The following is a 9489-nucleotide window of genomic DNA, read 5'->3' as shown; positions in this document are numbered from 1 at the left end:
TTCATTTTTACAGCGGTTGTATAACGGAGAGCATTTTGCTCCTCAGTTCAACACACTCCTATTTCACTGGAGGTGTTGTAACAAAATCCATAGCATTGCTTGCTTTCCCTGTTTAGAAGGAGCATCTATCCACCACCCACTCTGTCCTATCTCTCCCCATTCAGAAATCACTTTAATCCAGATCAGCCAGCCACACCGCACAGAGACACTAATCTGACTGTCTGCTTTTCACCACGACCAGCAGGAAAGCAAGCTCAAGCGGCAGAATCTCTTAAACACAGTCAATCTAAATATCTAAACAAGAGCGTCAGGTAGAGGTAGTTACAGGATACCAGTAAGGCCCTTTGCACCAAACACAACCTTCTCATCCTCATTCGTCAAGAGAGAAAAGTCTATTATTACCATTCTGTTGCCAAGCAAACATCGCCATCAGTGTAACTGTCAGAGTGCACCGTGTTGATTAGCCTGTCATCTCCCATTCACACAGAAGAATCTGGTGGAAAGGTGAGGAGAACTACTTGAGACAGGAGAGCAGAAGAGCTACGACCCCAAAACGAACACCTCAACATTGATTGATGCATTAATTAATATATCTTTCTGTTTTAAAGCTACTTTATACAGCTAATCTGAACCTTGGTGTGACAGCTATTTCAAGAGGTAGCTTGCTACATACCCTCTGCCTTAGAGAGGTAATATGAAGAAAGAGAAGCAAGTTCCCCTAAAGTACTGAAACATGGATGTGGATAATCCACAGTTATCCGCCCTGTATTTAATTTCTACTCCCAGAACTGCAGTCTATGTAGCATAGTCGAGTCAGATTTGATTTATGACAAGATTATCTGGCTCAAGGAGGGAGAGAGGGGAGGGGGGGTGTTGGGGGGTAGGAGGGAAGGAGTGAGTGAAGGATGGGAGGGAGACAGGTGGGAGGGGGGAGGGGACGTTTAAAAGTGCCACAGCTATTTTAAGTGGTGCGAAACTTTGTGAAAAATGCCAGATGCGATGTCTTCTCGCTGCATATTCAAGTGTGCTCTCAAGTTTCACAAGAAAGTTCTCCTAACATCTCGTCTGTTTGGCTTTGTCACATTTGCGTGGAGGGAAAGGAAGCAGCCTTCACTATTAACACACCAAAAAGTCCCTCGTCTTCTCTTCTGCGCTCCAGCCGACTCTTTTATCTGTGCCATTTGAGCTTGTGAACTTCACAACATACAGTATTCATACCAAGGTATGTGCTCCATTGGGCTGCCATTGAAACAGAACAAAGGGGCATCAGAATTCTCAGGTGTGTGTGAAATATATTGTTCCCGTCTCAAAGATTAATACAGAAGTGTGTGTGAGTGTGTTTGCGTATCGCTGCTCACATAACAACCCATCCAACTGTACTATTGTGTTTGTGGCTGTATTACAGACAGAGTCCGTCCGAGGTTGGGGGCAGGGGCTGGAACCAAAGTGCTGCGCGTCGCCATGGAAACAGCGCCTGAGTGATAAGCTGCACTGCACTTGGAGTGTGAAAACGCTTCACAGCCATATTTCTGTTTATGGAAACGCTACGGAACCAGCTAGCAGCCACCGATCAAGCTGTGAACAGCTCTCCCACTGAACAGATCTCATTGTGCCATATCTCAAGCTGTCTCGCACGCTCACACATTTAGCCGAGCAAGAATGAGACGAAGGAAAGAAATACCAGCAACTTGATAGAAAAACGTCTGAGAAAGAAAGTTGTGGCTTTCCTTTCAGTCAGTCAGCGATGAGGCGTTTGAACAAGTTACAAGCTAAAAGCGCATAGAAAGGAGGCGTCATTATCCTGTTCGTGTTGGAGAAAACTCCCTAAAACACTGCGTATCATTATGTGGCTTAGTTATAATGTCCTTTGTGGTTGCTCATTGTAATATATTTTAGAACAGTGACTTGATCTAGTCAAGTTATCCCATTAATCTCTACTCCACAAGAAAGAATCCTACAGCTCTTTTTTTCTTTCATCAAAGAGATTCTTCATAGCCCAGAATTTCTTCAAAGTAAAAGCCTCTTTTCAGTGTAACAGATCAAATTAGAGCAAGGACTGTCATTAATGTAGAGGAAGTCATGTTGCCCGGAATAATAACATGTTAATGGGGAAACACTTCAGTTGGCTAAAGGACATTAGGCGTACTAAAGAGACAGAAAGGAAGCCATCACAGCGAGGCTAGAGTAGTTACATCCCTCTTCTGAATGAGGCACCAGCAGTGCATTGATGTGATAATGATTTTCACAGTCTGCTATTTACCTGCTGTTTACTTAGAAACAGCATTGTAAAATTGTTACCTAATATCTTACTTAATAACTGCAGTTTAGTATCTTTGAGATTCAGTGGGAAAAAAGCACCTTTAGTACCAGAATCGTAAGGTGTGAGTTGATCACAACACATCAACACACCAATTAAATTATACATTTTTATTTTGTGTTGAATTAAAACTTTGTTTATATATATATATATATATATATTTAATTTTTTTTTAACCAAAGTAACAGTACTAAACTTTGAGACATTTAGAACCGACACTGATTTGATTTGTACAGACTTTGGCTAGCTCCACATGTTGAATCATTCAAGTACTGACAAAGTAGAAAAATTTGTCCGCATTACTGAACAAGTCAAAGTTACTCAGTAATTTAACAGCGAATAGCACTTGACATCATTCTTCATAGAAACAGCACTAACACCATCAGCTAAGACACTGGTCTTTCTGCTGCTATATGAAAGGCTGCGTCTTTACAATATACAATATACACGCTCTTTCAAAAGTTTTAGAACACCTACTCATTCAAGAGTTTTTCTTTTTCTACATTGTAGAATAATAGTGGAGACATCAAAACTATGAAACAACACGCATGGAATCATGTAGTAACCAAAAAAGTGTTAAACAAATCAAAATATATTTTATATTTGAGATTCTTCAAAGTAGAATTGCCTTGATGACAGCTTTGCACACTCTTGGAATTCTCTCAACCAGCTTCACCTGGAGTACTTTTCCAACAGTCTTGAAGGAGTTCCCACATATGCTGAGCACTTGTTGGCTGCTTTTCCTCCGGACTCTGTGGTGCGACTCATCCCAAACCATCTCAATTTGGTTGAGTTCAGGGGACTGTGGAGGCCAGGTCAACTGAAACAGCACTTCATCACTCTCCTTCTTGGTAAAATAGCCCTTACACAGCCTGGAGGTTAGTTGGGTTATTGTCCTGTTGAAAAACAAATGATAGTCCGACTAAGCTCAAACAAGATCGGATGGCGTATTGCTGCAGAATGTTGTGGTAGCCATGTTGGTTAAGTGTGCCTTGAATTCTAAATATATATCACAGACAGTGTCACCAGCAAAGCACCCCCACACCATTACCCCTTCTCCTCCATGCTTAAAGGTGGGAAATACACATGCTGAGATCATCCGTTTACCCAGACTTTGGCTAATGTTCACCTCCGTCTCACAAACGCATGCTGTTGAAACCAAAAATCTCTAATTTGGACTCCAGACCAAAGGACAGATTTCCACCAGTCTCACGTGCATTGCTCATGTTTCTTGGCCCAAGCAAGTCTCTTCTTATTATTGGTGTCATTTAGTAGTGGTTTCTTTGCAGCAAAATTGACCATGAAGGCCATTCACAGTCTCCTCTGAACAGTTGATGTTAAGATGTGTCTGTTACTTAAACTCTGTGAAGCATTTATTTGGACTGCAATTTCTGAGGCTAGTAACTCTAATGATCTTATCCTCTGCAGCAGATAACTCTGGGTCTTCCTTTCCTGTGGTGGTCCTCATGAGAGCCAGTTTCATCATAGCGCTTGACCGTTTTTGCGAATAGAAATTTTCCGTATTGACTGACCTATATGTCTTTAAGTAACAACAGACTGTCTTTTCTCTTTGCTTATTTGAGCTGTTCTTGCCATAATATGGACTTGGTCTTTTACCACATAGGGATATCTTCTGTAAACCCACCCTACCTTGTCACAACACAACTGATTGGCTCAAATGCATTCAGAAGGAAAAAAATTCAACAAATGAACAGGCGTGCCTTGTTAAAAGTTAATTGAAGTGCATTCCAGGTGACTCATGAAGCTGGTTGAGAGATTGCCAAGAGTGTGCAAAGCTGTCATCAAGGCAAAGGGTAGCTAATCGAAGAATATATTTTGATTTGTTAACACTTTTTTGGTTACTACATGATTCCATGTGATATTTCATCGTTTTGTTGTCTTCACTATTATTCTACAATGGCGAAAATAGTCACACACACACAAAAAAAAAACTTTGAATGTGTAGGTGCTCTAAAACTTTTGCCTGGTAGTGTATAATTGCACTTTCCACCAGGATTCAATACATTTAAGTGACAAGGGAAAACCTACAGTAATTGCATGTATATCAATAAGCATTGATATGGTGAGAAATTCTTTAAAGGGGCAATCAGCAGTTGAAACAATTAAGGTGTTTTCCCCACCACTGTTTTGCTAAAAAGCTGAGGGATGGTGCTGGAGAAATGGAACCCCTCTCAAATTCATAGACAGAGCTATGGATGCAAGGACTGACCATCCATGATATTAAAATGATAGTTTTAATCAAGGTTTGTTCAAATGTACATGTTTACAAGCACTGGAGTAAAAACAAGCTTATATTTTGGGTTCTGATGGGGTACGACAGTTGAACTAAGCTCATGAGGCAATTATAAATTATATTCTTCAAGAATCAATGGGTACATATCAAAAATGTAAAAGTCAAACAAATTGATGTAGAGGAGAGATTGGCCCTTTAAGACGTGGTAAACAAATGAACTGCATATTGTAAAGTGCGATTGGCAGTGTGAGTGTCTGGGCTTACAGAACAGACAGAGAGCGTTGTGAGTACCTAAGAGATGACAGCTTTCAACCAATGACTGATTGGGCAACACTGGTAAGCCACAAATGATCACAATCAAGTGGAAGGGATTTTTTTTTTAACGATATGCTAATTAGCATAGTACGACTCAGAGAGATGGGTCAAGAGAAATATCCTTGTTCTGCCACATTATCACACCAAGAGGGTACAGTTATTTTCCCCTGGTATGTTTTTTTTTCAGAGCTATGCAACATAAAAGCATGAGATTTATTTTACTACACAACAGTTACAGTAAGTTCATGTCCCAGGTGAGTGGTCTATTTTGCACTTAAACCCCAATCAACTGAAAAGTCAAATTAATAAAATTGGCAAAATCAACAATGAAATTAACAATGATAATACAAAAAAGTAAACAGATACAATACAAGGGATTCCAAATAAGTGAAAATGTTCACAACACAGATATCAGACCAATACTTTCCTCTCGCTCACCAAACTGAACTACAATTAACTCAATTGGGGGAGAGACTTAAACCAGCATAGACAGTAGCCCTCTGGGAACCAACCAACAGTCTGATATGAGTCGTCGCCTCCGTTCTGTTTCTCTGATGTTCCCAGGAGACCACTGAGATGGTGCCAGAGCCCTGAGATGGGTGGAGCTTTCAGTTTTGAACCAATCAAACCACATATTATCCCATAGCTCCACCCATAATGCAATGCAGCACACACAGCCTTACTTCAGTCACTGACCACAGAGCCCAAATGCACATCCGACCTACCAACAAAACTCCCTGGTTCATCTTCCAGACCAGTCCCTATCCCTCTCAGAAAAAGGAGGTGTCGGATGAGAAGGCCCCAACCAGCCTGAATTCGTCTCTCATCAGGACACAGATGAGGCGTTGGGGGAGGGCCTTGGAGTAGGGAGGGGGCCGCGGGCACATGTACGCAGCAGGATCTCACGCCCTGCAGGGGGAGGGATATCTGGCACACTGGCACCTCCCAATGGCTTTCTGTCATCAGTGCCAATGGAGCCAATAAAGCAGCATGTGGGGATGGGGCAAACAGAAGGGGGAAGTCAAGGTGGCTAACATTCAGGTCGACACAAAATGGAGAATGCAGAGCCCAATACACAGTAGACTTTCCATAGAAAAAGCCAAATAAAAATGTGGAACTGGGCCACGATATATTTTTAGGCAGCCTAAGCATGACCTTAGTAACATACTACACTCCACCAATGAGAGTATGACACCTGAGACTAAGGAAAACATACAACTCATTCTATTGCTCCATATTCTAAGTCATGGGGGAATGAAACAACCTTGACAGCGATCAGAGCTGGCGCAAGAGAAAGCGACTGTACTGGAAAACGACAGCGGCAAATTAACACAATCTATTTTTACTGAGCAGCAACAAATTACATAAATTAACAAGCTGATTACAAATTAACAAATGCCTGCTCACATCTCCCAAAATCTCATCTAAGGCGAGGAAAGGTAAGGAGACATTTAGTGGGCTGGAGCGATGCGGTGCTTGCTTCCAGATCAATGTTTGCATTTGTTTCGGTGGGGCACAGCATAACTCTGGAGGGATGCAAATACAACAAAGCCACACTATGCGAATATCTAAAGCCAACTGGTATCAAACACAACAAAGCCACACTATGCTAATATCTAAAGCCAACTGGTATCAAACACAACAAAGCCACACTATGCTAATATCTAAAACCAACTGGTATCAAACACAACAAAGCCACACTATGCTAATATCTAAAGCCAACTGGTATCAAACACAACAACCTACCAAAACACTTAACTATAAAACCAGCAGGCTAAATCTAGTATATACAGTGCATTTGGAAAGAATTCATACCCCTAGACCTTTTCCACATTTTTGTACTTATTCTAAAATTGATTAAATTATTTTCCCCCTCATCAATCTACACACAATACCCCATAATGACAAAGCAAAAATATTTGTATTTAAAATTTTGGCAAAAAAAAAAAAGAAAAAAAAACAGAAATATCACATTCACATAAGAATTCAGACCCTTTACTCAGTACTTTGTTGAAGCACCTTGGACAGCGATTACAGCCTTGATTTTTCTTGGGAATGACGATGCAAGCTTGGCACACCTGTATTTGGGGAGTTTCTCCCTTTCTTCTCTGCTTATCCTCTCAAGCTCTGTCAGGTTGGATGGCAAGCGTCGATACAAAGCTATTTTCAGGTCTCTCAGGAAATGTTCGACGCTTGGCATTCAGGCCAAAGAGTTCAATCTTGGTTTTTATCAGACCGGAGAATCTTGTTTCTCATAGTCTGAGAGTCCTTTAGGTGGCTTTTGGCAAACTCCAAGTGGGCTGTCATGTGCCTTTTCCTGAAGAGTGGCTTCCCTCTGGCCACTCTACCATAAAGGCCTGATTGGTGGAGTGCTGCAGAGATGGAGTCCTTTAGGTGGCTTTTGGCAAACTCCAAGTGGGCTGTCATGTGCCTTTTACTGAAGAGTGGCTTCCCTCTGGCCACTCTACCATAAAGGCCTGATTGGTGGAGTGCTGCAGAGATGGTTGTCCTTCTGGAAGGTTCTCCAATCTCCACAGAGGAACTCTAGAGCTCTGTCAGAGTTACTATCAGGTTCTTGGTCACCTTCTTGGTCATTCTCGATTGCTCAGTTTGGCCGGGCGGCCAGCTCTAGGAAGAGTCTTGGTGGTTCCAAACTTCTTCCATTTCAGAATGATGGATGCCACTGTGTTCTTGGGGACCTTCAATGCTGCATAAATGTTTTGGTACCCTTCCCCAAACCTGTCTCAGAGCTCTACTGACAATTCCTTCGACCTCATGGCTTGGTTTTTGCTCTGAAATGTACTGTCAACTGTGGGACCTTATATAGACAGGTGTATGCATTTCCAAATCATGTCCAATCAATTGAATTTACCACAGGTGGACTCCAACCAAGTTGGTACAACCACAAATCCGTAGACAAGAGCACCCTCATAGATAGCATCCTAACTAACTCGCCCTCCAAATACACCTCTGCTGTTGTCAACCAGGATCTCAACTATCACTATATCATTGCCTGCATCCGTTATGGGTCTGCGGTCAAACGACCACCCCTCATCACTGTCAAACCATCCCTAAAACACTTCAGCGAACAGGCCTTTCTAATCGACCTGGCCGGGGTATCCTGGAATGACATTGTCCTCATCCCGTCAGTAGAGGATGCCTGGTTATTCTTTAAAAGTGCCTTCCTCACCATCTTAAATAAGCATGCTACATTCAAAAAATGTATAACCAGGAACAGATATAGCCCTTGGTTCACTCCAGATCTGACTGCCCTTGACCAGCACAAAAACATCCTGTGGCGTTCTGCATTAGCATCGAATAGCCCCCGCGATATGCAACTTTTCAGGGAAGTTAGGAACCAATATGCACAGACAGTTAGGAAAGCTAAGGCTAGCTTTTCAAACAGAAATTTGCATCCTGTAGTACAAACTCAAAAAAGTTCTGGGACACTGTAAAGTCCATGGAGAATAAGAGCACCTCCTCCCAGCTGCCCACTGCACTGAGGCTAGGAAACACTGTCACTACCGATAAATCCACAATAATTGAGAATTTCAATAAGCATTTCTCTACGGCTGGCAACGCTTTTCACCTGGCTACCACTACCCCGGTCAACTGACCGGCACCCTCCACAGCAACCCGCCCAAGCCCCCACCATTTCTCCTTCACCCAAATCCAGATAGCTGATGTTCTGAAAGAGCAAAATCTGGACCCCTACAAATAAGCCGGGCTAGACAATCTGGACCCTCTCTTTCTAACATTATCTGCCGAAATTGTTGCAACCCTTATTACTAGCCTGTTCAACCTCTCTTTCGTATCGTCTGATATTCCCAAAGATTGGAAAGCTGCCACGGTCATCACCCTCTTCAAAAGGGGAGACGCTCTAGACCCAAACTGCTACAGACCTATATCTATCCTACCCTGCCTTTCTAAGGTCTTCGAAAGCCAAGTTAACAGATTACCGACCATTTCGAATCCCACCGTACCTTCTCCGCTATGCAATCTGGTTTCAGAGCTGGTCATGGGTACACCTCAGCCACGCTCAAGGTCCTAAACAATATCATAACTGCCATCCATAAGAGACATTACTGTGCAGCCGTATTTGTCGACCTGGCCAAGGCTTTCGACTCTGTCAATCACCACATTCTTATCGGCAGACTTAACAGCCTTGATTTCTCAAATGACTGCCTCGCCTGGTTCACCAACTACTTCTCAGACAGAGTTCAGTGTGTCAAATCGGAGGGCCTGTTGTCCGGACCTCTGGCAGTCTCTATGGGGGTGCCACAGGTTTAAATTCTCGGGCCGACTCTCTTCTCTGTATACATCAATGATGTCGCTCTTGCTTCTGGTGATTCTCTGATCCACCTCTACGCAGACGACACCATTCTGTATACATCTGGACCTTCTTTGGACACTGTGTTAACTTACCTCCAGACGAGCTTCAATGCCATACAACTCTCCTTCTGTGGCCTCCAACTGCTCTTAAAAGCAAGTAAAACTAAACGCATGCTCTTCAACCGATCGCTGCCCGCACCTGCCCGCCCATCTAGCATCACTACTCTGGATGGTTCTGACTTCGAATATGTGGACAACTACAAATGCCTAG

This window comes from Oncorhynchus mykiss, chromosome 22 (assembly GCF_057628025.1).
Source record: "Oncorhynchus mykiss isolate SJ-2025 chromosome 22, ASM5762802v1, whole genome shotgun sequence".
Classification (NCBI taxonomy): Eukaryota; Metazoa; Chordata; class Actinopteri; order Salmoniformes; family Salmonidae; genus Oncorhynchus; species Oncorhynchus mykiss.
Note: the sequence above shows the minus strand (reverse complement) of the source record.